This window comes from Hyaena hyaena, unplaced genomic scaffold, assembly GCF_003009895.1.
Source record: "Hyaena hyaena isolate Hyena2069 unplaced genomic scaffold, ASM300989v1 scaffold_113, whole genome shotgun sequence".
Classification (NCBI taxonomy): Eukaryota; Metazoa; Chordata; class Mammalia; order Carnivora; family Hyaenidae; genus Hyaena; species Hyaena hyaena.
In genome coordinates this window covers 607,371-634,741 of record NW_024080745.1, presented here as the reverse complement: position 1 = coordinate 634,741, position 27,371 = coordinate 607,371, and the positions used below count along the sequence as shown (strand labels likewise).

At 39.9% G+C, this 27,371-nt stretch overlaps 1 long non-coding RNA gene across 1 annotated transcript; it reads left to right on the top strand.

The window, feature by feature from the left end:
• The first annotated feature begins 1,589 nt into the window (after positions 1–1,589).
• LOC120234658 lies at positions 1,590–13,545 on the top strand. Its single transcript, XR_005529155.1, has 4 exons — positions 1,590–1,654; positions 10,614–10,668; positions 11,114–11,200; positions 13,423–13,545. It is a non-coding gene; the product is annotated as an uncharacterized LOC120234658 (long non-coding RNA).
• Positions 13,546–27,371: the final 13,826 nt, after the last annotated feature.

Genomic DNA, 27,371 nt, shown 5'->3' with positions numbered 1-27,371 from the left:
CTTTTTCCTTTATCTTGCTGATGGACATTTGGGCCTGTCACTTCCAGTTTGGGTCTATTAAGAATAGATATGCTATAAACATTCTTGTACAAGTCTTTTTGTTAACAAGTGTTTTTATTCCTTTTGGGTAAATACCAGTTTCCCACCAGCAACTTATGACACTTGGGGTTGCTCCACATCTTCATCAACACTTGTTATTGTCAATCTTTCTAATTTTAGTCATTCTGGAAACAGGAATCTTTACCACCTGATTTGGGTCAAGTGATTTATAGCAGTTATACTTAACCTGAATGTCTTGACACGTATTGGGTCTGCATTGATTTTGAAGTATCATGAAACATTTATCAAAATAACAGTAATAGTTTAAGCCATCAAGCTTATGAATAGTTTTGTTTATCTTTTGAAGAGGATTCAAGGTCATCTCCAAAATACCATACCTCTGAATTATAGGTATCATGATATATATTTTTCTGAAAGTGATAAAAGAGATACAGTTAATGCTACAGAAATTACATGTTATAGACTCTTAGCTATGCTTTAATCTATGGCAAGTGAAAGTTATAGGTGCCTTCTTAAAACCTGTAGCAACTATGAATTACTGAAAGATAGGATGAGAAATTCAGGGGCCAGCAAGTAAAACATTTTCACAGCCTAATAAGACAGTGGGTGGTGTATGTTAAGGTAGGTTTATTTGTTTGTTCACTCATCAATCTGTCTGTTCACTCAAAAAATATTTGCTCAGCATCTAATTTATTCCAGTAACGGGGCTAGGCTCTATCAATACAAGAGTGGCAAAAATGCAAAGAAAATTTCCAGTCTAGTGGGGTTAAGAGACACATACATAGATGGTTATATAATAGTTGGTCATCACCTAAAACAAAGAGATCAAGATTAAAAGTTTAGCATCATGACTTTTACAAACATCACAAGAGAACCTAGGGATAAACTAGTGACACTACTTATTAATTTGTTCAACAACATTTGTTAAGCTCCCACTAGATGTTAGGGACTTTGTCTGAAGGACAAAATGAGAAAACAGTTCTGTCCAGTGGATTTTAAATGTTAGCATGCACAAGAAAAAAAGAATGCTTGTGTTTTTGTTTTTTGTTTTATTTGAGAGTGCACGTGTAAGCCGGGGAGAGGCAGAGGAAGAGGGAGAGAGGGAATCTTATGCAGGCTCCACACCCAGGGTGGAGCCTGAGGTGGGGCTGGATCTCACCACCTTGAGATCATGACCTGAGCTAAAATCAAGAGTCAAATGCTTAACCACCTCAACCCCACCAGGCACTCTGAAAGTACTTCTTAAAAGCATGGATTTCCTGAGTTAGTAGATAAGGAGTGTCAGGAGTCTATTTAACAGGAATCCAGAATACTTTGAAAAAATACCCTAGTCTATTAGTGAAGGAAGACATAAATACTTACATGACCTCATGAATGAGCAATAATGGAAACATACAAGAGGAAGGTAAATCCACTCCCACCTGTAGGAAAAGCAAATCTCCTGTCATTATTGTGTATGTCTAAAGGTGATTGAGCAACATTAGCAGTATGTTTACATCATAATCATCAACAGGTCATTCTGGCCCTGCTGAATTCAGACTCAAGATGGTAACATCAACTATTACCTGACTTTTTGCCCTGCCAGCCTCTAATTGTGAGCCAGTTCCTTAAAAGAAATCTCTCTTTCTCTATATTTTTAAAAAATAGATCTAGTTACACTGACTCTGCTTCTCTCTGTCAATAGTTGACTAGGGCATTTATGTTCCAGTTTCCTTACCTGGTACGGGCACTCTTATCTCTGATCTGGTTGACCTCTGTAGGCATTTGGTTTTCTGACCCTCAAAACAGACATAAGATGAAGTTTTTTTGGTATTTAATGGGCCAGGTCAGAATAGCATGGGGAAGAATATGGTGCCTGTCTTCTTCCTTTTTTGTTTTTTGTTTTTGTTTTTAATGTTTATTTTATTTTTGAGAGAGAGAGGGAAGTGGGACAGGGGAAAGGCCAGAAAGAGACGGAGACAAAGGATTCAAAGCAGATTCTGCACTGAGAGTAAGAGCCCAATGTGGGGCTCAAACTCATGAACCGTGAGATCATGACCTGAGCCAAAGTCAGACACTTAACTGACTGAGGCCCCCAGGCACCCTGGGTGCCTATCTTCCATTCCTTACCCTCACCTTGCCTCTAAGTATGTAAAACTGAAAACGATATCAAGCCGTACCAAAGTATAGGTCAGTTCAATAAAGTTCAGACTTTTCTTCCCCTCAAGGTGACTTCCTGGGTACTTTTTGGGAAATAGTGATTTCTTTCCAAAGTAACGTTTCCAATGGTATTGCTTTGGTGGTGTTGAACTATGGGCTTGGTTGGTCTCTGAGGACACTAGGTTGTCTCCAGTCTCTAGCACTTCCCTTCGCCCAGGTTTTTCTCTGCTTCCTCTGCATCCCCAGTCTAGAATGTAACCCTAACCACAGCCTTTGTGACTGCAAGCTTGGGTAGTCCCTATCTCCTTCGAGCCCTTCTCTTCTCAGGCCCTAGAACCTGTTCTCCTTGTCTTCTGCAGCTCTAGAGGCCAAACTGTGGCTGCAGAAATAAGTACAGTTACCTTGGGCAGAGAGAGCCAGGGTTAATGCTCATGACCTGATCTTGAGAGGCTTGCATGTGGAAGTTGGCAATGACTCTGCTTAAAAGACTGTCCCAAGAAGGCTTTGAATTTGTGTCATGCCTGAGGCTGGAGCCTTTGCATGTATTATCTTACCAAATCCTCATTATTAATCCCATTCTCCAGATGAGGAAATGGATGCTGATCATTTCTTGGTAAGTTGCAGAGTCTGGCTTTGAACCCAGGTCTGTGTGACTAGTTTTGGTGTTTTATTTGGGGAATGGAACTTGAGCAGTCACTTTTGCCCTGTGGAGCCTGAGCAGATCACAGGGAAAACTGCAAGTTTAGTAAGTAGGCTGTCCTTTTTCAACTTAGCACAATGATGCTAGGAATGTGAGTACTTTGGACTCTGATAAGGAAGAAGACATTTAAGGGCAACAGGTAAGACTTGGTCCTCTGAATTACACTGTGAGAAATATTATCAGATTAAGTCTTCTTTCTCTTTTGTTTTCAACCTGATTCTTGTGGCTAAAAGCAAAAAGACACAATACTATTGTTCTTGTTTCAACATGAAATGACATTCATAAAACTGTAGGCTATAGGAAAGCAGACCCCAAGACCTAATCTGATAGTTGTTAGCATGTAAGTCTGTTTAGACCCCTTTACTTTACCTGGAAGAACCCTGATGGAGTTGATTTTCCAGTTGTGATAGATACAGGGCCCTAAACGAAGACTTCCTGAGCAGGGGAGGCAAAACATAAGACATATAGAAGTGGATTGGGATTGGGGGTAGGAGTGGGGGGCCTCTCCTAGGCTCAGTTGCAGGACCTTCTGTATATGAAGCTATGTTTTTACCTGTATGTGTTCCCTCTGGACCATAAGCTTCTTAAAGTCAAGGACCACCATCTCTGGAATCTCTGTCCTCTTCACCTAATATATGCCTTGTATACTATAAATGGCCATGGATGTTTGATGGACACATGAATGCATGGACAGAGGGATATGAAACAGAAGAAAAGGTCTATAGGCCACAAATTATTGTGGGGGCATCTAGGCATGCAACACTGGTGAGGAGGCTCTGAAGTCAGACTATTAGGGTTTCTATTCTGGCCCCACCTTTCCATTCTACATAACCTTGGACAAAGCACCCCACCTCTCTGGGCTTCCTTTTCTCATCTGTAAAATGCTAGTAAAACGGATTATGATGGTCTTTATCTTGTGAGATTGTTATGGAGTTTAACGAGTTATAGTATCCTGTGTTGGGCAGGGCATTACATCTTTATGATAGTCATTCTGGATTTTAAATAAAAATGTGAAAGGTAAATTGAGCTAGAGATTTGGAAGGTTTTGATGGATGATATGGAAAAGTCTAGAAAATTCAAGACATGTGAGGATATTGGGTTTGGGAGAGAGGCTGAAATTAGGAAATAAATGGAATTCCAATGAGATTATCAGGGGGGATATGAGAGAATTGAGTGGTTAGGCAGCTTGTGTCCTGAACATGCGAAATTCCCCACAATGATCAGTGGACTTTTCTTTCAGGTGGCTTAAGGGCTTTTGACTGGTATTATTTATCTACCCCAGTTTTTGGCTCTTAAGGAAAATTGATCTCCTCTTTAATTTTCCAGGAAATTGGTAATAGGTAAATTTTATGCTATTTTGAAATTTTAATCTATTCTGAGTTTTGAGTCATTTTTATTTCTTCTCCATGAACCTTCCTGTACTGTACAAGAGAGGCATAGGACTCTTTGAACTCTGCTTCCACATGTTACATGTTATATTATATTACATGTTATTTATTAATATCATATACTCTTAAATTATTATTTTTTGACCATCCAATACATTTACCTAATTCAAGAATCAGCATGATGTGGAAGCCATGCATTGTGAACTCTTGCTCTGTCTCCAGCTACTGACCTTGCCCCTTTTCCCATTTAGGTAGCCACATGCATTAGTTTCTTACAGCTCCAGCCAGTGTTTCTTAATGCAAATTAAGCAAATACGAATATAGTTTTTATTTTTCTCATTCTTATTGAAGCACCACAGTTTATTTTCCCAGTTCTCTAGAGAAGGGCCCTTGAATGACTTCAGATCTCTTGCTGTTACAAAAATGCTTGTATGTGCTCCAGCTTTGTGTTTGCAGGTCTATCTGAGAGATATCACGGGAACCCACTGGAAGTGGGCTTGCTAAACAGAGGGTAGACATTGCCTATGGACCTCCTTATGGGCTGTGTCATTTCTATGGGCAGGTGTGAGCCTGCTTTGTGTCCCCACAGCTTCTCACCCAGTATCTTGTCACACTATTGCTGGTCTAAGAGGTGAAACATGCTTTCTCAGTGTAACTTTAACTTGTATGCCTTTTATTATGACTGTACTTAAGCATCTTTTCATGTGCTTGAGAACCACTCCTATTTCTTTTATTTTGTAAATCATGTGTTTATGTCCTTTGCCTATTTTTCTATTACTTAAGACTTTTTGTTGTTTGAGTTCTAGAATACCTCGGACATTCATTGATCAAATATTTACTGACCAACTACTGCTCACCAGTCTCTGCAAAAGCACTGACTAGATAGAGTTAAATAGGACACTGCCTTCCAGAAGCTCACACTCTAATGGAGGATCTGTTCTATTTATAATATCTATCTATCTATCTATCTCTACATCGATCTTTATTTATATTTATACCTATAGGTAGATATTTATGTGTCTATAATTGTCTATCTCCCTATTTATCGATATCTGTGTATGTGTGTGTGTACGTAAGAAACACAGTATATGTGTGTATAAGAAAGAAACACAGTATAATGTCCAAGCATTATGATAAAGGAGTGTGGAAGTTGTTTTGGACCCAGTGAGGTGGGCTAATGCCCCCATCCAAGTTGGGATGGGCTGGAATTCTACATACATTCTTTCTAGGCTGACAGTGGGGCAAAGAGCAATCCAGGTTGAAGAAATCATGAGGGTCCTAGTTTCTTGTTCCTTCATGCTGCTCTCTGGTCTTCATGCCCATGCCCTCTTCAGTGCCAATCACTTAGTGAGTGCTAACTACATGTTCCCTGAGTGCAGTAACTGAAGAGGAGTCTGACGTAAGAGCCTTGTTGAGGTGTGAGAAGGCTGGGGCAGTGGCGTGGGCAAGGTCATCGTCACGGGGCAGACACTGTGGCAGCATTCTGCTCTTTCTCAATCCTTTCCCTCACTGGCAGGGAACGCCAGAACCTTCTTTGACCCTTCTCCCTTTCAAGGAGCTGACCCATCAAATTCGCTATGGCTCTCTGTCTCCTTTTCACCCCTTCGCTTCTGTTAAACCTTTCATTTCCCTACCTTTATCATCCACTTCTGCCTGTCTGTCTCCCTTTCGTGGCTGGCATCCTCATTGTGTTCCCCAGGCCACTATGCCAGAGATAGTCTTTATATCATTCGTCTGGAGATTGTCTTGTCTTTTTCTCCCCTTCCTGCAACTCCTGTCCCCCTCCTCCCCTTTCTCTGTAAACTCACAAAGACAGATGCCTTTGCCAAGTGTCCCAGTCTGGTGGCTTCAAACAGCTCAGATTTATTCTTACAGTTCTGGAGACAAGATGTCCAAAATCAAGATGTTGGCCAGGCCATGTTCTCTCAGAGGCTCTAGGAGAGGGTCGTTCCTTGCTTCTGGTGGTTTCCAGCAATCCTTGATGTTCCTGGACTTGTGGTAACATCCCTTCAATTTCTGCCTCTGCCTTTACATGGCCTCTTCCCCATCTGAGTATCTGCATCCAAATCTCCTTTCCTTACAAGGACTCCAGCCACTGGATTAGGGCTCACCCACAATAGGATGTGACCTCGGATGACCGACTTGATCTCTCTGCACTTCAGTGTCTACATCTGTAAATGAAGAAAGTGGTCCCACCTACCCCATGGTTGCTACATATTAGGTACTTGGTACAGGACCCAACACATATGACATGCTCCAGAAACAATAGGCCCCTAACATTCCACCTCTGTTTGCACATGGTCATGTGGGCTTAGAGCAGAGCTTGACACCAGACCTGCTGTTCCACCGAATCCTCCACGCACAGAGGCCTGCCCGATGTTGGCACAGTAAGCCCTCTAGAGTACGAGATGTCAAGTCAGCTCAAGGTTTATCCGCGAGACAAGTTGAGCTTTCCTTTCTCTTTCTCTGTGTCCCTCATTGTCCTTGTCTGGTCTGTGTGCCAAGCCTCAAGTGGCATAGAGTAAATGTTAAGAGAACAAGCTTTTGGGAATGGGGTGGGGACTGTGAGCTTAGGTCACCCAAGTGACATGCTCTTTGTGCAAATCTCCCCCTTTCCCCTCCCTTTTTGTTTGTCCTGTACGCAAACAAATTCCCTAGTGGGTGGGATAGAACTACCCTGCCTTGGCTTTCTGCTGATTTCATGCTCTTTGATGCTGGTGTGGCTCTGAAGGAGCTGCTAGTAAGGACAAACCACCATTTGTTTTGGGGGGGGAAATGAAAAGAAAGAAAAAAAAATCCAGTCTTTTATCTCTGTTTCCCTCTAAATTGCCAAAGGTCTTATTGTGGATAGCGGGAACAAGCAGGGTTTTATTTTTCCGTTCCTGCCAGGCAGCCATATGAGCATCAAAGCTCTCAGGACCCTGGGGTGTGGGGTGTGAGGGTAATGCGAGTCTATACAAACCCAGGCTGGGCTCCACCAAGGAATGATTGATGCTCCCAGGGAGCTGGGCTCATTTGATGGTGGCTCTCTGGGCAGGAAGGAGGAGCTCCCTGTTGTAGTGTGGGAGGGGAGGCTCTAATGAATGTGAAGTCAATTGATGAAACCACTCTGTATGGGGAACAAGATGCTCTCTTCACATTCAGAATGCTGGCTTCCCATTGAAGAGGCAGGGTAATATTGCATGGCACAATACTAGTAATAATCATAAACACCATCAGCTTTTTTTCTGTGCAAATATAATGTGCCAGGACCTGTGATAAGTACTTTAAATATGTAGTTTCACCTAGCCCTCATCACAAATGTATAGCATAGTAACTGCTGTCTATCCCTGTCCTATATTCCAGGAAACTGAGGCATGAAGGATTTAAATGACTTGCTTGAGGTCACACAGAGGCAGGATTTAAACCCAGGTCCACCTGACACCAAAGTTTGCTCTTAACCATTAGGTTCTATGGCTAAGACAGGTTAAAGGATAAAAATAAACAGCAGTAAGAAGTAGGAGAAATTAGCCTTCATTTACTGACTAATAATAAACACAGAGGAGGTAAGTGGCGTGGGAGAGAAAGTGGGTGTAGAGTTTGAGTTGGATACAGATTTTGTCTTGTGTGTGACCTGGGTAGGTTACCTTGGATGTTATCAAGAACCTAGGAATTGTCATTCTTTCTACTCTTCTATGTTTGGTGTGGCAAATTTTATCTTCAGTCACAATAGCTGCTCTCATGAACACAAGATGGCTACCATAGTTCCAGACATCACATGTAGATTAAAAAAAAAAAAAGTGTGCTTTTCCCCCACACAGCCACTTTTATGAGCCTGCAATCTTTCCTTTTAAAATATCTTCTGTCCCTGCCTCTCAAGCATGTCTCATCAATCACTGGCAAGGGAACTGGAACTACCATAAGAACCTTAGACCAATCAGGTTTTATTCCTGGGGAAACTTGGGATAGGATCCCCTTCCCTGAGGCTTGAGGGAAAAGGTGAACCCTATTGGTCCAATATTGGAGAAGGTAGGATCACTGGGTAGGCATTTAAAAAATATCCTACAGAATGCCAAGTTCCCAGCACAGAGCCTGACAACTGATAGAACTTCATTCCCTTCTCCAAATTCATCTGAATGAGGGGAGGCAGCCCATTTTGATTAGTTAAGTTTCCAATTATGGGTCATTTTTAAAAGATACATTGTGGGGCCGCCTGGGTGGCTCAGTTGGTTAAGCATCCAACTTTGGCTCAGGTCATGATCTTGCACTTTGTGAGTTCGAGCCCCATATCAGGCTGTATGCTGACAGCTCAGAGCCTGGAGCTTGCTTTGGATTCAATGTCTCTCTCTCTGCCTCTTCCCTGTTCATGCTCTGTGTCTCTCTCAAAAATAAATAAACATTAAAAAAATAAAAGATACATTGTGATGCCTTTATGCAAACCTAACAACTTGATGAAAAAGGGAGTATTCAGAGGTAGTTCTGGCTGAGAAGTCTTCAGAAATGGAGAGAGACAGCTAGATATCCATTTATCTTACTAAAAGGTCATTTTCAGAAAAGGGTAAACTCACAACTCTCATACAGATAATCAAGTGAACATGTTTTCAAGAATTTATTTTACTTGTATGATACAATAGAATTAGGCAGATATTGTGTTATAATATTAGTTTGCTAGGGTTGCCATAGTCAAGTAGCACAAACTGGGTGGCTTAAACAACAGATTTATTCTCTCACAGTTCTGGAGGCTGGAAATTTGAAGTCATGGTTGTTGAGGATTGGTTCCTTCTGAGGGTTGGGAAGGAGAATCTGTTCTATACGTTTCTCCCATCTTGTGATGGTTTGCTGGAATCTATGGCATTCCTTACTTTGGCATTCCTTAGATGCATCATCCTTGTATCTGCCCTCCTTTTCATATGGCATCGATTTTATGTGGCTGTCTGTGTCTTTGTCCAAATTCCCCCCCCCTTTTTTTTTCCATGTTTAAAGGGGTGCCTGAGTGCTCAGACAAAATTTCCTCTTTTTATAAGGGGACACGGTTATATTGGTTTAAGGCCCACTTTAATAACCTCATCTTAGCTCAATCATATGCAAAGACCCTATTTTCCTTCTTCCCTCCTTCCTTCCTTCCTTCCTTCCTTCCTTCCTTCCTTCCTTCCTTCCTTCCTCCCTCCCTCCCTCCCTCCCTCCCTCCCTCCCTCTTTCTTTCTTTCTTTCTTTCTTTCTTTCTTTCTTTCTTTCTTTCTTTCTTTCTTTCTTTCTTTCTTTCTTCCTTCCTTCCTTCCTTCCTTCCTTCCTTCCTTCCTTCCTTCCTTCCTTCCTTCCTTTTTTTCCCCTTCTTTCTGTTTTTCAGTAGGCTTTATACCCAATGCGGGGCTTGAACTCATGACCTTGAGGTCAAGACCTGAGCTGAGATCAAGAGTCAAACACTTAACATGACTGAGCTACCAAGGTGCTCTGTAAAGACTTTATTTTCAAATAAAGTCACATTTGCACATACTAGGGGTTAGGACTTTAACATTGTTTTGAAGGGGGGAACATTATTCAACCTATAACAACTGTTTCAAAAGAAAGGTCAAAATGGCACACATTGATAGAAGTAAAGGAATGTTGAGATGAATTGCAAATGGAGACAGAACTGTTCTGTCCAGTTTTTTTCATGTTTTTTTTTTAAATTTATTTCTGAGAGAGAGAGAGAGACAGCATGAGAAGGGGAGAGTCAGAGAGAGGGAGATACAGAATCTGAAACAGGTTCTAGGCTCTGAGCTAGCTGTCAGCACAGAGCCCAATGCGGGGCCAAACCCATGAACCGCGAGATCATGACCTGAGCTGAAGTCGGACGCTTAACCAACTGAGCCACCCAGGGGCCCCTTTTCTGTCCAGTTTTAAGGACAGTTGGAGTGATAGTGGACTGGTCAGTTAAATCACTACTGGACAGGATAGAAATTATATATTTATCCATTATCTATACTTACAAAGCTCTGCAAAATAACTCAGATACAGTGAACAGAGCTAGAATCTTCTAACCTGAAAGATTAGGCTGTGGAAGGGCATGCATAGTTTTCCACTGAAACAGACATTTTCCTATACTATTATTAGCTCATGTATTTTATTCTGTGGATGAGATGGTCTGAAACTCTGCTGTGCATTAAGTGGTCCTGACACCTCATGTGCATGATTTGCTTTCTTGGCAGCCTTACAGGCAGCTCCATTTCCTGGGTGTTTCCTGTAACACTGAGTGGGAGATCTGGCCATGTTTCCTCAGTGATCCTTTGGGCTGTGTGAGGCCAGCATTGCTCTCTGTGGAGATGTATAGAGTGTGTTACAGATATTCTCTGTTCTCTGCTTCTCAGTCACCCTGTGGAGGCAGGAAAGAAGGGCCCTGGGTAGACGCATTGCTACAACTACGTAAGCTGTAAGATAGAACATATGGACCAATTTCTGCATCATATTTATGATCTCCAGTCCTCATACCTCAGCCTCCAAAATGTCTAAGGGCATAACTTCTTGCTGTTACTATCTGCATCGGCTATTGAAATTCTTCCTCCGGCCGCATGGGAGAAAGCAACACACAAAAACAGTATTCAAATGTCTATGTATTAAAAAAGGAAACACAAGCAAGAATTTCATTAAGAAAGTGTTTTTAAAGAATTGCAGATACAGGGGCTCAAAAAGGAAATCTCTTTCTCCTTAAAAAGAATAACGTTGGGAAAAGATACATTCAGGAATTCTCTCCCCTGCAATTCATATTCTCAGACATTCTTTGGCATTCTTACTATATAGTTTCCTCTTTATTTTTTTTATTTTTTTGCTTTTTTTACTGTATTGATATATTTTTTATTTTTTTCCAAAGGAGAAAAATCTTACTGGAGAAAACCATGCCAAGCCTGAGAATGTTGCATACCCGAGGCCAAGCTCAACAAGGCCAGGGAACTCTCTGGTGAGAACTAACCCCACCAGTAACAAGGCCAGTCGCACAGGCTGTAGCTCACAACTGGCAGGAAGGCAGTGAAGTATCCTTTGGTCTGTATGTTCCGCTCTCTGATTTACTCCCACTTAACCTCCTGCCAGTTTCCTAAGCTTCACTCTGCCTGGAAGTTTCCCAAGCAGATGTCCTACACTGGTCAAAAGTCTTAATCTCAAATTCTGCTTCAGCACCCTAGGCCTCTTCAGGCAGCACCCACGCTGCAGTGCCTGCGGGGCCCTCACTGTGGTTGCTTGCCTCTTGGTGAACCTGCCTCACATGTCTGGAGAGAAACTCAAGGGGGATAGGGCCACTTTCCACTCTATAAATCCCAGGCCAGTTTCTCTCAGGCTGCTGCTGCTGCTGCTGCTGCTGCTGCTGCTTCTGCTTCTTCTTTTTAATGTTTATTTATTTTGAGAGAGAAAGAGAGAGAGAGAGAGAGAGAGAGCAGGGGACAGGCAGATAGAGATGGGGGCAGAGGATCCAAAACAGGCTCTGTGCTGACAGCAGAGAGCCCAGTGCGGGAGCAAATTCACAAACTGTGAGATCCTGACCCGAGCCGAAGTTGGATACTTAACTGACTGAGCCACCCAGGTGCCCTCTTTTTTTGTTTTCCTTAATTGATTTATTTTGAGAGAGAGAGAGAGAGAGAGAGAGAGAGAGGGTGAGGAGCAGAGAGGGAGAGAGAGAGAACATTAGAGAGAATCCCAAGAAGTCTCTGTGCTATTAGTGCAGAGCCCAACTTGGGGCTTGATCTCACAGTTTGTGAGATCCTGACCCGAGCCGAAGTTGGATGAAGCCGAAGTTGGTTAAGCCCTTAACCAACTGAGCCAGCCAGGTGCCCCAGGCTCCTTAATTTCTTTTGAGACTTGGTGAGTGTGCTACTTTGCCTAGATAACTCGTCCCTTGGAACCCATGGCACTGGTATCTCTTAGGAACTGTACATTCTTTCTTGACTTTCCCAGTTCCCCTCACCTACCCCTTCTTCTCACATCTTCCATTTACTCAGTGCTGACTCTGTGACAGGCAATTTGCTAAGCACTTTGGTGCATTATTTTTATTCCACCTTCAAAGTGGCTTTGTGGGTTATATAAAATAATGAATCCAGGCTTACAGTTGAGGAAACAGTGTTCAGGGCAGTTAAGATGATAATAGCCAAGTTTGAAGAGTCAGGGTTTGAACCCAAACTCACTGACTGAAAACCCAGTGTAATTTACTTTGACTGATCACGTGCCATAGGGCTGAAACCTCTGTCATGAGATTCTAGGAAAAGAATGCCCAAACCAGTATAGTTTGTCAGTTATGCAACTTAAAGGTACCTGAATTGCTAAATGTGATTTTGGGTGAGGGATTAGGGTTAGGAAAATTATGATGAGTTATTGACTTTCTTATAATGTGATGCTTCCCTCTTCCCATTGGATCGTTTCCTTTCAGGAACTTCTCTCAAAGGCTGAGACTATCCTGGTGCCTCGTTAAACTCTGGAGGCAGAAGGTTGCATGATTTTCAGGGGCCAGACTTTTAATGAATTTAGCAGGGATGGCCTTGAGTTAAATTTAGAAAAATCTTAAGTTTTATATCTGGGATGCCATCTCCAAGTTTTGTTAGTCTTTTCCTCTTTAAAATAAACCCACTAACAAAGATACTTGATTGAGCAAACTTTAATCAGGCCCCTGGACCTTCCCCTAGGCCCATCATTTGTGTGTCCTTGTAAAATCTAGATTTAGCAAGAACCTTGATAAGTCATTGTAACTAGAGCCACTCACCCTTGATATTTGATCACCTTTGCTATCTGATCAGGTTCTTTATCTCCCAGGTGATGTCTGATCATCCTGCCTGTTGTCAGCAAGAATCCCATTAGGTGGGTTTAGCCAGAACTCCTCTTATACCTTAGTAAGTTTTCATCCACTACCCCCTATTCTGCTCCTTGGCTTTAAATGCCCACTTGCCCATGCTCTATTTGGAGTTGAGCCCAGTGTCTCTTCCCTGCTGCAGAATACCAGTGCAGTGTTCCCTGTATCTGTTGTGATGGTCCTGAATAAAGTCTGCCTTACCTTCTTTAACATGTCTCACTGAATATTTTTTTCTTTAACACTTATGGTGCTGTGACTCAGATAGGATCAGATTCACCATCTGGGCCCCTGGACCTCTCATCTAGGACCCTAAGAATGCAACTTTAAGTCTTTGTCTTCCTTGATAGGTTGGGGATCCTGTGGAGAGTCTGACTCTGGAACCGGTGCTACAGACAGACATTGTTAAAGCTGGTAAGGACAGATTTTGACTCTGAAGATTCTGAGTATACTCCAGAAGCAGACTTAGAGTCCCAGACAAACAGATGCTGGGGTATAGTCCTACATTTCTCTGTTTGTAAGAAGATGAGTTGGAGTCCCAGTCTTCCTTGAAAGCTATCTGCTGGGCTGGAAGTCTCTTCATTCTGTTTCTCTTTCCTGAGAGGGGATTATTTTCTACCCTTCTGGGCTGGAAGTCTTTCTTCTTGGCTCTCTGTTCTCCTTATTGGATTCCGCTTCTTCCATGGGAACTTCTCAGTTGACTGAGACCCCTTCTTGTACCTCTGTTAATTATAGGCTCTGCCAACTGATCTGCTTCTTTTCTTGTTGGCATGATTTTGCTGAGGATAATTTAGAACTCCACTGGCCTCTTTGGAAAACCGGAGATCTCCCTAGACCGGCTCCTCTAAGGCCTCTCCTTCTTCATTGTGTCTTTCCTTCTTCCTCCTCTCACCACCTCCAGTGTTCCCTCCCATGCCTCGATACCTTTTATATGTTCCCCTTCAAGCCCTTACTTCCTCTACTCCTCTGCCCAACCTTGCCAGACTTTTCCCTTCTCACCTTATCCTCTCAGCTCCCTACAGCCACTTGGATTTTAGGCCCCCTACCCTGCCTTGGGGGCTCTCAGTGGACTCTGACACCTCTAAAAGCAACCACCTAAGACTGAAAAGAGAGAGAGAAAAAAGCTGGAACCAGAGTGTTTTGTCCACTCAGATATACACTGGAGATGTCCAGACAGCTGCTAGTTGTGACTACACTGGCCTAAAATTTAGTTTACATATCAGGGCAAAATAAAATGTTAAGTCTTCTCCACAAATATTGGCATACAGGTAACTGTAACTTGTCCCATTTTCTGGAAACACAATACAGACAAAAATATAAAGTGGAGATAAACCAGTGAGTTTGTATTACTATGTTTTATTAACTTATGACTAAAATTTGGAATGAAAACTAAAAAACATCTGTTTAGATATATGTGTATGTATGTCTGTATGTTATATACAAATGATATTGTTCTATCTCCAGATGGTATTACCAAATTAATTTATAAACTCCCCCAAATGAATTCTACTCAAATTGGTTTAAAGGCAACTGTGTACTTAAATAAATTAAATTGTCTTAAAACTCTCAGAAATAAAACTAACCTGTGTGTGTGTGTATGTGTGTGTGTGTATGTGTGTGTGTGTTAGAGTCACATGATTAAGCATATTCTTTGGTAAATAAAGCTACTTTAAAAAACTCTTGGTAAAGTAAAATAGGTGTGTCCTCAGAATTCTGAGAATTAATTATAATGTGGATATAAAATTTTTCCTACCTAGATTTACCAGTCAGACAAGCTTATATTATCTCTACTATATGTTTAAAATTATAAAACTATAAATTTAACCTAAGAATAGAATGTACAATAAAAATAATTTGCTTGAAGCATGTCAACATGCCAGTAAAAAAAAAAAAGAAAAAAAAGAGGGAAGAACCAAATGTTTAACTTTTAGATTCTTTGCTCCGTGATTTGTTTGAAAGTTGCCTGATTTTCTAACAAGAAAAATAACTTAAGATGATGGCCAGCTTTGTTTAATGTTTGTTTAATGAAATTTTCATGAGCAACTCAAGCATAATTATACAAACAGGTGAATTAAATAGATGTTAGTGGGATACAAGTTTATTAATGAACTTTTCAATAATAATTATGCTTTATAATGTGTCTACTTTAAAATGGTTGCAAAAATCGAAGATGTTATATATGAACCTAATGGTAACCATAAATCAAAAACCACTAGTAGATATGCAAAGAATAAACAGAAAGGAATCCCAGTATGTCACTAAAGAAAACCAGCAAACCATGAAAGAGAGCAAGAGAAGAAAGGATCAGAGAAAAACTACAAAAACAACCACAAACCAAGTAACAGATGGCAATAAATTCATACCTATCAACAATTAATTTGAATGTAATTAGACTAAACACTCCAATCAAAAGACATAGGCATAAATAGTTATGGAGAGGGAGGGAGACAAACCATAAGATACTCTTCAATACTGAGAACAAACTGAAGGTTGATACAGGCTGAGGGAGAGGGGAAAATGGGTGATGGGCATGGAGGAGGGCACTTGCTGGGATGAGCACTGGGTGTTATATGGAAACCAACTTGACAATAAACTATATTTAAAAAACAGAACAAAACAAAATAAATGTTACCAAAAAGAATTAAATTTATTTTAATTATTAGCCCTTTAAAAAATAGACATAGGCAGAGCAGATAAAAAGAAAACAAGATCTCATTTACAAGCTGCCTATAAGATACTTATTTTAGAAATAAAGACACCTGTAGATTGAAATTGAGGGGACGGAGAAGCATTTATCATGGAAATGGATGTCAAAAGAAAGCCAGAGTATCAATATTGATATTGAACAAAATAGACTCTAAAACAAAGACTGTAAAAAGAGACAAAGAAGGACACTATATTAATAATAAAGGGGACAATCCAACAAGAAGATGTAACAGTTATAAATATTTATGCACCCAATGTGAAAGCATCCAAGTACATAAAACAATTAATAGCAAACATAAAGAAATTAATTGATATTGATAGTAATAAAATAATAATAGGAGACTTTAACACCCCACTTAACATTGATGGACAAATCACCCAAACAGAAAATCAATAAGAGGGGTGCCTGGGTGCCTCAGTCAGTTAAGAATTCAATTTCTGTTCAAGTTATGATCTCACAGCTCCTGACTTCAAACCCTGCATCAGGCTCTGTGCTAACAGCTCAGAGCCTGGAGCTTGTTTCAGATTCTGTGTCTCCCTCTCTCTCTGCCCCTCCCTCACTTGTGCTCTGTCTCTGTCTCTCTCTCTCAAAAATAAATATTTTTAAAAATAAAGCCAATAAGAAAACAGTGTCTTTTAATGACACACTGAACCAGATAGATTTAATAGATATATTCAGAATATTGTATCCTAAAACAGCAGACTACACATTCTTTTCAAGTGCACGTGAAACATTCTCCAGAATAGATCATATATTAGGCCACAAAACAAGCCTCAACAAATTCAAAAAGATCAAAGTCATGCCATGAGTCATTTCTGCCCACAATGCTATGACACTAGAAATCAACCACAAGGAAAAATCTGGAAAGACCACAAATACATGGAGGTTAAATGACATGCTACTAAAAAATGAATGGGTCACCAAGAAATCAAAGAAGAAATAAAAAAATACACAGAAATATGAAAATGAAAACACAGTGGTCCAGAACCTTTGGGATGCAGCAAAAGCTGTTCTAAGAGGGAAGTTTATAGCAATACAGGCCTACCTCAAGAAGCCAGAAAAATCTCAAATAAACCTTATACCTAAAGGAGCTGGAAAAAGAATAACAAACACAACCCCAAACCAGCAGAAAGAGGGAAATAATTAGAGCAGAAATAAAGACCAGAGCAGAAATAAATGATATAGAAACTAAAAATTCAATAGAACAGATCAATGAAACCAGTAGCTGATACTTGAAAAGATCAACAGAGTTGATAAACCTCTAGACAAACTCATCAGAGAGAGAGAGTGTGAGAGAGAGCACAAACAAAATCACAAATGAAAGAGGAAAAATAGCAACGAACACCACCGAAATACAAACAATTTTAAGAGAATATTATGAAAAACTATATGCCAACCAATTAGACAACCTAGACAAGATAGATAAATTCCTAGTAACATATATCCCACCAAAAATGAAGCAAGAAGATGTAGAAGATCTGAGGAGATCAATTACCAGATGGCTGCATGGGTGAATTGTACCAAACATTTAAAGAAGAGTTAATACCTATTCTTCTCAAACTATTCCACAAAATAGAAGAAAGAAATTTCTAAATTCATTCTCTGAGGCCAATATCACCCTGATACCAAAACCAGATAAAGATATCACAAAAAAGGAGAACTACAGGACAATATCTCTGATGAACATAAATTCAGAGATCCTCAACAAAATACTAGCAAACTGAATCCAACAATATATTAAAAAAGTCATTCACTACACTCAAGTGGGATTTATACCTGGGTTGCAAGGGTAGTTCAGTATTTGCAAATCAATCAGTGTGATACATCCCATTAATAAAATGAAGGATAAAAACTATATTATCATTTCAATAGGTGCTGAAAAATTATTTGACAAAGTACAGCATCCATTTATGATAAAAGCCCTCATACATACCTCAACATAATAAAGGTCCTATGTGAAAACCCGCATTTAATATCATCTTCAGTGGTGAAAACCTGAAAACTTTTCCTGTAAGATCAGGAACAAGAACAAGGATGTCCTCTCTTACCACTTTTATGCAACATAGTACTTGAAGTCCTAGTCACAGCAGTCAGACAAGAAAAAGAAATAAAAGGCATCCAAATTGATAAGGAAGAAGTAATACTTTCACTATTTGCAGAAGGCATGATACTCTACATAGAAAACCTGAAAGATTCCACCAACAAACTACTAGAACAGGTAAATGAATAAAGTTGCAGGATACAAAATCAATGTATAGAAATCTGCATTTCTATACCCTAAAAATGAAGCATCAGAAAGAAAAATTAAGAAAACAACCCGTTTATAAGTGCACCAGAAATAACAGGACATCCTGTCCAAAGGGGTGAAATATCTGTACACTCGAAACTATAAAACACTGATGAAAGAAGCTGAACATTACACCAAAAGAAAGACCTTCCATGCTCATGGATTGGGAGAACAAATATTGTTAAAATGTCTATACTACCCAAAGCAATCTACATATCTAATGCAGTCCCTACCAAAATACCAATAGCATTTTTCACAGAACTAGAACAAGCAGTCCTAAAATTGTATGGAACCACAAAAGACCCCAAATAGCCAAAGCAATCTTAAAAAAGAATAAAACTGGAGGTATCCCAATCCCAGACTCCATGTTACATTACAAAGCTCTAGTAATCAAAACAGTATGGTACTGACACAAAAACAGACATATAGATCAGTGGAATAGAAAATTCAGAAACAAAGACACAATTATATGGTCAATTAATCTTTGACAAAGCAGAAAATAATATCCAATGGGAAAAAGACAGTCTCTTCTATAAATGGCTTTGGGAAAACTGGTCAGCTACATGCCAAAAATGAAAGTGGACTGTTTTTTACACCATACACAAAAATAAACTCAAAATGGATTAAAGACCTAAATGTGAGATCTAAAACCATTTAAATCCTAGAAGAGAGCACAGGTAGTAACATCTCTGACATCAGCCATAGCAACATTTTTCTACGTATGTCTTCTGAGACAGGAGAAATAAAAGCAAAAATAAACTATTGGGACTATATCAAAATAAAAAATTTCTGCACAGAAAAAGAAACAACCAACAAAACTAAAAGGCAACCTACTGAATGGAGAAGATATTTTCAAATGACATAAGTAATAATGGGTTAGTAACTAAAGTGTATAAAGAAATTATACAACTCAACACCCCCAAAACTAATATTCCAATTAAAAAATGGGCAGGAGACATGAAGAGACATTTCTCCAAAGAAGACATCCAGATTGCTAGCAGACAACATGAAAAGATTTCAACATCACTCATCATCAGGGAAATGCAAATCAAACCCACAATGAGATATCACCTCACACCTGTCAGAAAGGCTAAAATAAGAAGGAAGTGTTGGTGAGGATGGAGAAAAAGGAACCCTCTTTGCACTGCTGGTGGGAATGCAAACTGGTGCAGCTACTCTGGAAAACAGTATGGAGGGTTCTCAAACAAAAATAGAAATACCCTATGACCCAGCAATTGCACTAGTAGGTATTTACCCAAAGGATACAGAAATGCTGATTTGAAGGGGCACATCCACACCAATGTTTATAGCAACATTATTTACAATAACCACATTATGAAAGCAGCCCAAGTATCCATTGATAGATGAACGGATAAAGAAGATGAGGTATGTATCTATAATGACATATTATTCAGCAATAAAAAGAATGAAATCTTGACATTTGCAATGATGTGGATAGAGCTAGAGAGTATAATGCTAAGTGAAGTAAGTCGGTCAGAGAAAAACAAATACCATATGATTTCACTCATGTGGAATATAAGAAAATGAACGACTAAAGGAAAAAAAGACAGTGAGAGAGACAAACTAATAAACACTCTTAACTATAGAGAACAAACTGATGGTAATTGCGGGGATGGGAAGTGGTTAAATAGGTGATGGGGATTAGGGAGTGCACTTGTGATGAGCACTGGTATATGGGAGTGTTGAATCACTATATTGTACACCTGAAACTAATATAACACTGTATGTTAACTGTACTGGAATTAAAAGAAAAAAAGTTGTTGGGCACCTGGGTGGCTCAGTTGTTTAAGCGACTGCTTCAGCTCGGTCATGATCTCATGGTCTGTGAGTTCAATCCTAGTGTTGGGCTGTGTGGTGACAGCTTAGAGCCTGGAGCCTGCTTCAGATTCTGTGTCTCCCTCTATCTCTGCCCCTCCCCTGCTCATACTCTGTCTCTCTCTCTCTCAAAAAAAAAAAAAATAGTTGCAAAAATCTTTTCGATAACTTGAAACCTTAACACTATATTGTTTAGTTAAATTATGGATATTCATTGAGTAGATCACTTTCAAGTAAGATAAAATAAAAATATTGAAACATTAATTGCCAAACATAAGTTTATCTACTTTTGGCACCTTGTTTTTATACAGAATACAGAAACTAAATATATTTGAGTCTGTTAATAAACATGAAAAATTGTACTGGGAGAAAGATACGCTTCTAGAGAATTATGAAATAATGTATTCATAAATTTGCTACAGAATGATCCTATGTGGCAGGCAGTTCACAACAGCCTGCTTCTTTTCACTGAAAACTAGGATTACTAATGGTTAAAAATGCTAATCCATACTATGTAAATGAATCTACTAAAAATAATAAAAGTAAAGAAAAAAGAAACTGCAAAGAAAGATGTATTTTTGATAAGTGAAAATATGAAGTTCGTGTTTTTGTTAAAGGCAAAAGAGAAATTTTGTTCTAAAGTAGAATGACTAATTGTTCTAGACTTAGAAATAAGAAAGAGTAGGACACAAACTGAATGAATATAAAAATTTTTTTAAGAAGGTTTATGGAAAAGGAATCTTGGAAAAGGAATTTTTCCTTGCCAAGATTGAATGGATTTATTTATATGGGTTTTTAAAAAAAAAATTAGGCTTAGTATTACAAACTAGTACACTGATACAAAATTAGAACTTGTTTTTCTCTCTCTGTTATAACAACCAAGTTTTCTTAGATTACTGGTCTGCTCTTAATAAGACACTGTAAAATATATATATGTTTTTCCTTACTGTTAAGTAATCTGCCTGGGAAATCAGGATTTTGTGTCTTAAAATAATTTCCTGTGCCTCATGTTGTCTTTATCAGGTGTTTGATTACTTAAGAAAACCAAGTATTCTCAATATTAAAAGAGCTCTGATTAAAAAAAAACCAATTTTAATGTTTATTTTTGAGAGAGACTGAAAGAGTGCGGATGGGGGAGGGGCAGAGAGAGAAAGAGAGACACAGAATCTGAGGCAGGCCCCAGGATCAGGGCTGTCAGCAGAGAGGCCCACACAGGGCTCAGGGACACAAACTCCAAGATCATGATTTGAGCCAAAGTTGGACCCATAACCGACTGAGCCACCCAGGTGCCCCAGAACTATGATTTTTTTTTTTTAAATAACTATGTAACTTTCTCTATTTGCCTTTGAAATCTTTTAATTGTCACTTTGGTTGAATGGATCATGAAGTATTGTTTCACAGTGACTTGTAACTGAGTGGTCACATGTTCAAACCTTTGGACATTTTTAACAGTTTTCCGAAATCAAATGCTAAATGGAGTCTTTGTTACTTCCCAGAACACTCCTGGAAAGTCTCAAAGGATTTGTTTTCACTTTGTAAAAGAGAGATGTTAAGCTAATTAGGATTATTTGGTATGTTAAATTATGTAGGAAGCAACATCAAATGAGAAGTGATTCCAAGTGAATCTTTGTAGGTTATATGTGTATGGATATATGTTACTAATATAGATATTCTAGAAATTATGTGAAGTTCTTAGAAATTTGCAATACTCTCATTGTCTAGTTATGTTAAAACATTGGATGCCATAGAAATAACTGTTTTTCCTTATCAAATGAACTCTCATCAGAACTTTAACCATGGCCATTTTATGTCTTTTTATTCAGTTACTGTCTTACTCTGATTCTTCTCTGAAAGGATTTACAATTAGCTATAGGTCAGAATGCTCCCTGATGACATCACTTGAATAGTTTTGAGGGTATCCCACTGTACTGAGAATTTACAGATCTAACGAAAAAGCTGATGGATTCATAAAATGCTGACCTAACATCATGCAGAACAAGAATTAATTCATGGGATTGTATCAACTCATGAAGATGATTATAAGTTTTCTATGAATTTTTGTTTGAAGCATTCATTGTTGGCTCTTTAATATTTTCCAGATTTAGGAAAGCCTTTTCCTCATTTCTTTCAAAGTATCTGTAACTTGCAGACGTTTGGTAAATTACACCTTTGTAAACAGAATTGAAACATTTATCTTTTCTTCATCCTTGATCCTTCCAGAATGTGGAAACTCTTAGCATTCTTATTTTCATGACAATATAGTTATTTGCATAAGTTCAGTAAGAATCTCTTCTTGTAATAAGACACAATTAGAAACCTTGGTTATATTAACAAGGCTTCGACTGGAATATCATATTTGAGAATGATGTGCATCAGATCAGATATGACCCAACAGCTTTAAGGAAATAAGGTTGACCCTAAGGAGCCAAAGCTTTTAAGGCACCCCCTGAGAAAAGGTGGACTGTATCTGGCCTATAGGATTCCCCAACTCACAGGCGAGTAAGGAAGGTCACTTCTTGGCAGACCCAGGAATCTTAGAATATTTAGGGGATACTGAGAAGAGAGGAATCCACCCAAATCAGTAGATGTTGAAAGCAAAATATGGTAGTGAATTCTTGGCTTGGCTTCCTAGCCTTGAGAGGCTTTTAAAAGTCCAATCTATGACATCTAAATTCCAGCAAAGCAAACCAAAAAGTGGGCTCTTGCTGCACTTGTGTAAATAATCAGGCCAAGATTAATGAGATCAGACTTACTTTACAAACAAAGTCGTCTTACTTTGATTATCTTTGAAATCAAGAAATGGGGTGGCTGTAGAGTTTTTTTTTTTATTCTTTTAAATTTTTTTATTTATTTCAGAGAAAACTATAGTGCACTCTTGTGGGCTCTGTCTTGCAGAGCCCAAATCTTACGACGTCCTGAATTCTTTGTTTGCTCCAATATTTGGTTACAACTCTCCAAAATAGTTTCTAATTATTCTCCTGATTTGGAATTAAAATAAAAACTAAAATGAAGAAGGAGGAGGAGGAAGTGGAGGAGGGGGGAGGGAGAAGAGGAGGAGGGCAAAGCATGCCTGAATAATGGTGGAACTTAGACGTCAGAGGTATTTAGAGGTTGGTGCACGTTCCTGGTGACACTTAAGTCAGATCTCTTCTGTCTTCACACCAAGATGGCTTCCTCTCAACACAAACTCTCTGCATATGCCATCCCTTTGGCCAAGACTGCATCTCACCTCCATTGCTTTGTGTAGCTAATGTTCACTCATCCTCTAGATCTCAGTGGAAGCATTGCTTTCTCAGGGAAGCTCTCTCTGACCTCTCTAAATCAGATTTTTCTAGCTTCTTAAAGCACCATGACCACTCCTTCTTAGGACTTGTCACATGGATACATGGTTGTTGGATTGTTGACAGACTCCTCCACTAGATACCAAGTTTCAAGAAGATATGAGTGATGCCTGCTCTTGGTCATTTGTATCTGTAGCCCATGGCACCTTACCTGGTACATGGTGGGCCCACCCTAAATAGTTGTTGAATGAATGGACTTGGAACTTTCAATGACTTTAGGCATTTCCCTCTACTGCCTCCACCCCCATCTCATATTAGAGGGGCTGAAGATATACATCATTATCCATCTACAGAAGCATATATTAAAATTTTTTTTTAAATGTTTTATTTATTTCTGAGAGAGAGAGACAGTGTGAGCAGGGGAGGGTCAGAGAGAGAGGGAGACACAGAATCAGAAGCTGGCTCCAGGCTCTGAGCTAGCTGTCAGCACAGAGCCCGACGTGGGGCTTGAACCCACGAACCGTGAGATCATGACCTGAGCTGAAGTCGGCCGCTCAACTGACTGAGCCACCCAGGTGCCCCTACAGAAGCATGTTAATGTAAAACTAATAGAGCAAAGCAAAAGACATTCAATAACCTCTCCCTTCTTATTCTTTCAACATATTCCTTTTTCAGGTTCTCTGTCAACACAGTTGATACGTTTTCTGCATGCACATGCGTGTGTTTCCCTGACATGGAACTTTTACTAAGCTTATCATAATATTCCTTGGGATTCACTTGGGAATAATGCAAGATAAACATAGTATGACCAGTCTTGTAGGGCTGAGCTTGCTGTTTGAGGCCCACAGCATTAGGTCAGAGGCCGCCTAGGAAACTGATTAGCATGACTTGGACCATTGAACTAGGTAGGACTCCCTACCTCCCCAAGTAAAGATTAGTTTGTACCAGTTCTTTTTTGCATTGGAAAAAGAATTTTCCATGCTTTGCAGATAAGATCTTGGTCATTTAAAAGGCTTTTACCTTTTTTCTCCACCCTGCAAGCCATGATGGTCACATATGGTCATTGCTGGGTCCACCTCACCCCAGGAGGTCTTTCTAAAAGCTGAAAGACAACACTCTGGCCTCAGACCAAATGTGGAGTGGAAATGGCCCAGCTTCTTGGCAGCTTCTGTGTCTCACTGACAGCAGCCCAACTTGTAGAAGCATCTGGTATCAGGAATATCCTGAGCTCGGGTCCTGGGAAAATTTTTCTCTGTGGCTTTTGCGGGGGGAGTGAGGGGGTGAGATTTAAGGACTCTGTGTGTGTGTGTTGAATATTATATGTCAAATATTTTCAAAAACCTTAGAACTAACCAAAATAGATTTTACTCTAGAAATATTATTGGTCATTTATGATGGAGACTTTTTATAACTTTTAAGGTTGAGATTACATCACATTTTTTCTAATGGCAGTTATTTTGGAAGACTGAGGATGGGAAAGCAGATTGTAATTTAAATTGTGCAGTAGATATTTTCCATGTGGCTTAATATGAAGTTTTAGGAGTCAGGATCTGGGGTCTTCAGTCCAAATTGATTTCATTCTTCATCCAAGGAGCATGCAGAAGAAAAGAACAGTGATAATAACAGTGATTAAGTGTGTGGACTTAGGTGTTGGTCAGAATCTCAGGTTATTAGCTGTGTGACTTCCACACAATTTGGGAATTGCAAATTTGCATGCTGGGAAGGGTAATTTCTACTTGGCAGAGCTGTAAGGACTATTTGCTATAATATATGTAAAGTGCTTAACATGCATTAAGTGTTGGATAAATGATGAATTTTATTATAATTATTATTCCTGCCATATGTCCAAGCCATACTTGACACTTCTGGGCAGCAACCTCAAGGTGGTGAGAGGAATTGAATTGTGGTTTCTAGATGGTAAGAAGGATGCAGTGACTCAAGAACCAGAGGGGGACGCCATTCTGGAGTAGGTGCCTCTGATCTCTCTCTGTTGCTAGCAGTCCCACTGAGGAAGCATTTGTAGTTTATAGCAGACTTTATCCTCCCCCCTCTTCAACATTTTATGTTTTTGTTACAAAAACATGTAGGGTAGATGATGTTAGCTTAGTTCTTAGATATAGAAGTTAAGTGACTAGCCAAGGGAAGTTAAGTGACTAGCCCAAAGTTGCACAGCTAATAAGTGACAGAATTTTAAAACAGGAACTAAATTCAGGTCTTCTTGTTTTTTTGTTTTTTTAAATGTTTGTTTATTTTTGAGAGACAGAGAGAGAGAGAGACAGAGCACAAGCAGGGGAGGGGCAGAGAGAGAGGGAGACAGAGAATCAGAAGCAGGCTCCAGGCTCTGAGCGGTCAGCACAGAGCCCAACACAGGGCTTGAACCCACAGACTGTGAGATCATGACCTGAGCTGAAGTTGGACGTTTAACCAACCGAGCCACCCAGGCGCCCCTAAATTCAGGTCTTCTAATGCCTAATTCAGGGGTTCTTTCTGTATACTAGAGCAGTAAAATTCAACCAGTATTCCTATCAGAAGTTTAAAGGTTTTGATGCTATCTTTTGTTAGCCTGGCATAGCAGTTTGAAAATTTTAGGGGATCTCCTTTACCTGTTCCCCATGACCCCCCTGGAAGACATGTATTTTCTTTCTTTTTTTAATGTTTTTTATTTATTTCTAGGAGAGAGAGAGAGAGCGTGAGCAGGGGAGGGTCAGAGAGAGAGGGAGTCACAGACTGAAACAGGCTCCAGGCTCTGAGCTGGCAGTTAGCACAGAGCCTGACGCGGGGCTCGAACCCACGAACCGCGAGATCATGACCTAAGCGAAAGTCGGACGCTTAACCGACTAAGCCACCCAGGCGCCCCGACATGTATTTTCTTTAGATGAGAAGTTATGGAGGTTTAGGAGCTCACAGAGATTGTCCAGATTCACTTGGTCAGGTTGGGGCGTGGGGCTGGTGATGGTGCAGACCAGACCTGCCCCCATCGAGAGCCCCTCTATTGCCAGCACAGGAGCAAGCACCCACTAAACTCCCAGTGAGTATGAATTGAACAGTTGTAGCTAACATGCCACAGTTACAGGCATTTTCTCATTTAACCCTCAAGACGCCCCATGAGGATCTAGAGACTCCGAAGCTAAGGAATGTTCTCTCTGAGTCTCACATCCATGCTCAACACTGCACATACTCTTTTTTGATTAATGAGGTCAGGCTTGCTGATTCTTGATGTGGTGCCCTTTCTGGTACTAACTGGGTCCAGTGTGGGCCAGTAAAAACCAAGATTCCAAATCAAACACAAAATGAACCAACCGACTGATAGATCCCTGGAAACAATCAAGAGGCAGGAACAGAGATGAACGAGATTTGGGTAGCTCTTGCACAGCCCTCCTCCTTGTAACTGTCATCAGTATACAGCACATTCTCCAACAGCAGCCCCCACCCTCAGCCTGGAAACGAAAATAGAACACTCCATGATGGTGCCACATTGGAATGTATGGCCTGAAGAAACTCAGTGGTCTTAAATTAATTTAGGTTGAGGAAAGACAATGCGTTTTTAAAAGTAGTATGCTTTTGATCCCTGACTGCAAATAAGCACCTTGGAGGCAGCTTAACTTCTTCCTATCTTATCTGTGGCTCCTTCCCTTTCCCCTCTGGAATAGGTATAGGTATTGGCCACTAATTCTTTGTCTTGTGTCAAAGACCTTTCATGCACTCCTCCTCAACCATCAAATATTCTTTCACTTCATTTTAACCCCTATAAACATCAATTTATTGTTCCATCTCCTATCTGTACAGCTTGATTCAAGGGAAAGCTGGGGTCCTAAATATTTCAGAGTGATGGAAGCATTAGTGTAGCCACTGAATTGACCCTTGGAGCAAAAAGGAAAAACAAAAGTTTGGTTTCAGAATTATAAGAATTTTTTCTTTACTTTTTTTTTTTCCTTAATGTTTCCCTCTCTCAGACGATTGCTGCTCTGGCTGCCTGGATCTCATCAGCGCCCGCCATGGGCTCGGCAGGGTGGTGGTGGGTCTCCCAATATTTCCTTTCATTGTCAGAAGGAAGGGCCTCAAGAATTATAAGAATTTTTTCATTGCATCATGTACCAACCAGCTGGGTAGCACATCAGCTGAACTTGTCGCTATAGGCGTATTTGCTGCTGCAGAGGAAGGAGCTGGAAGATAAAGAAGGGGTACAGG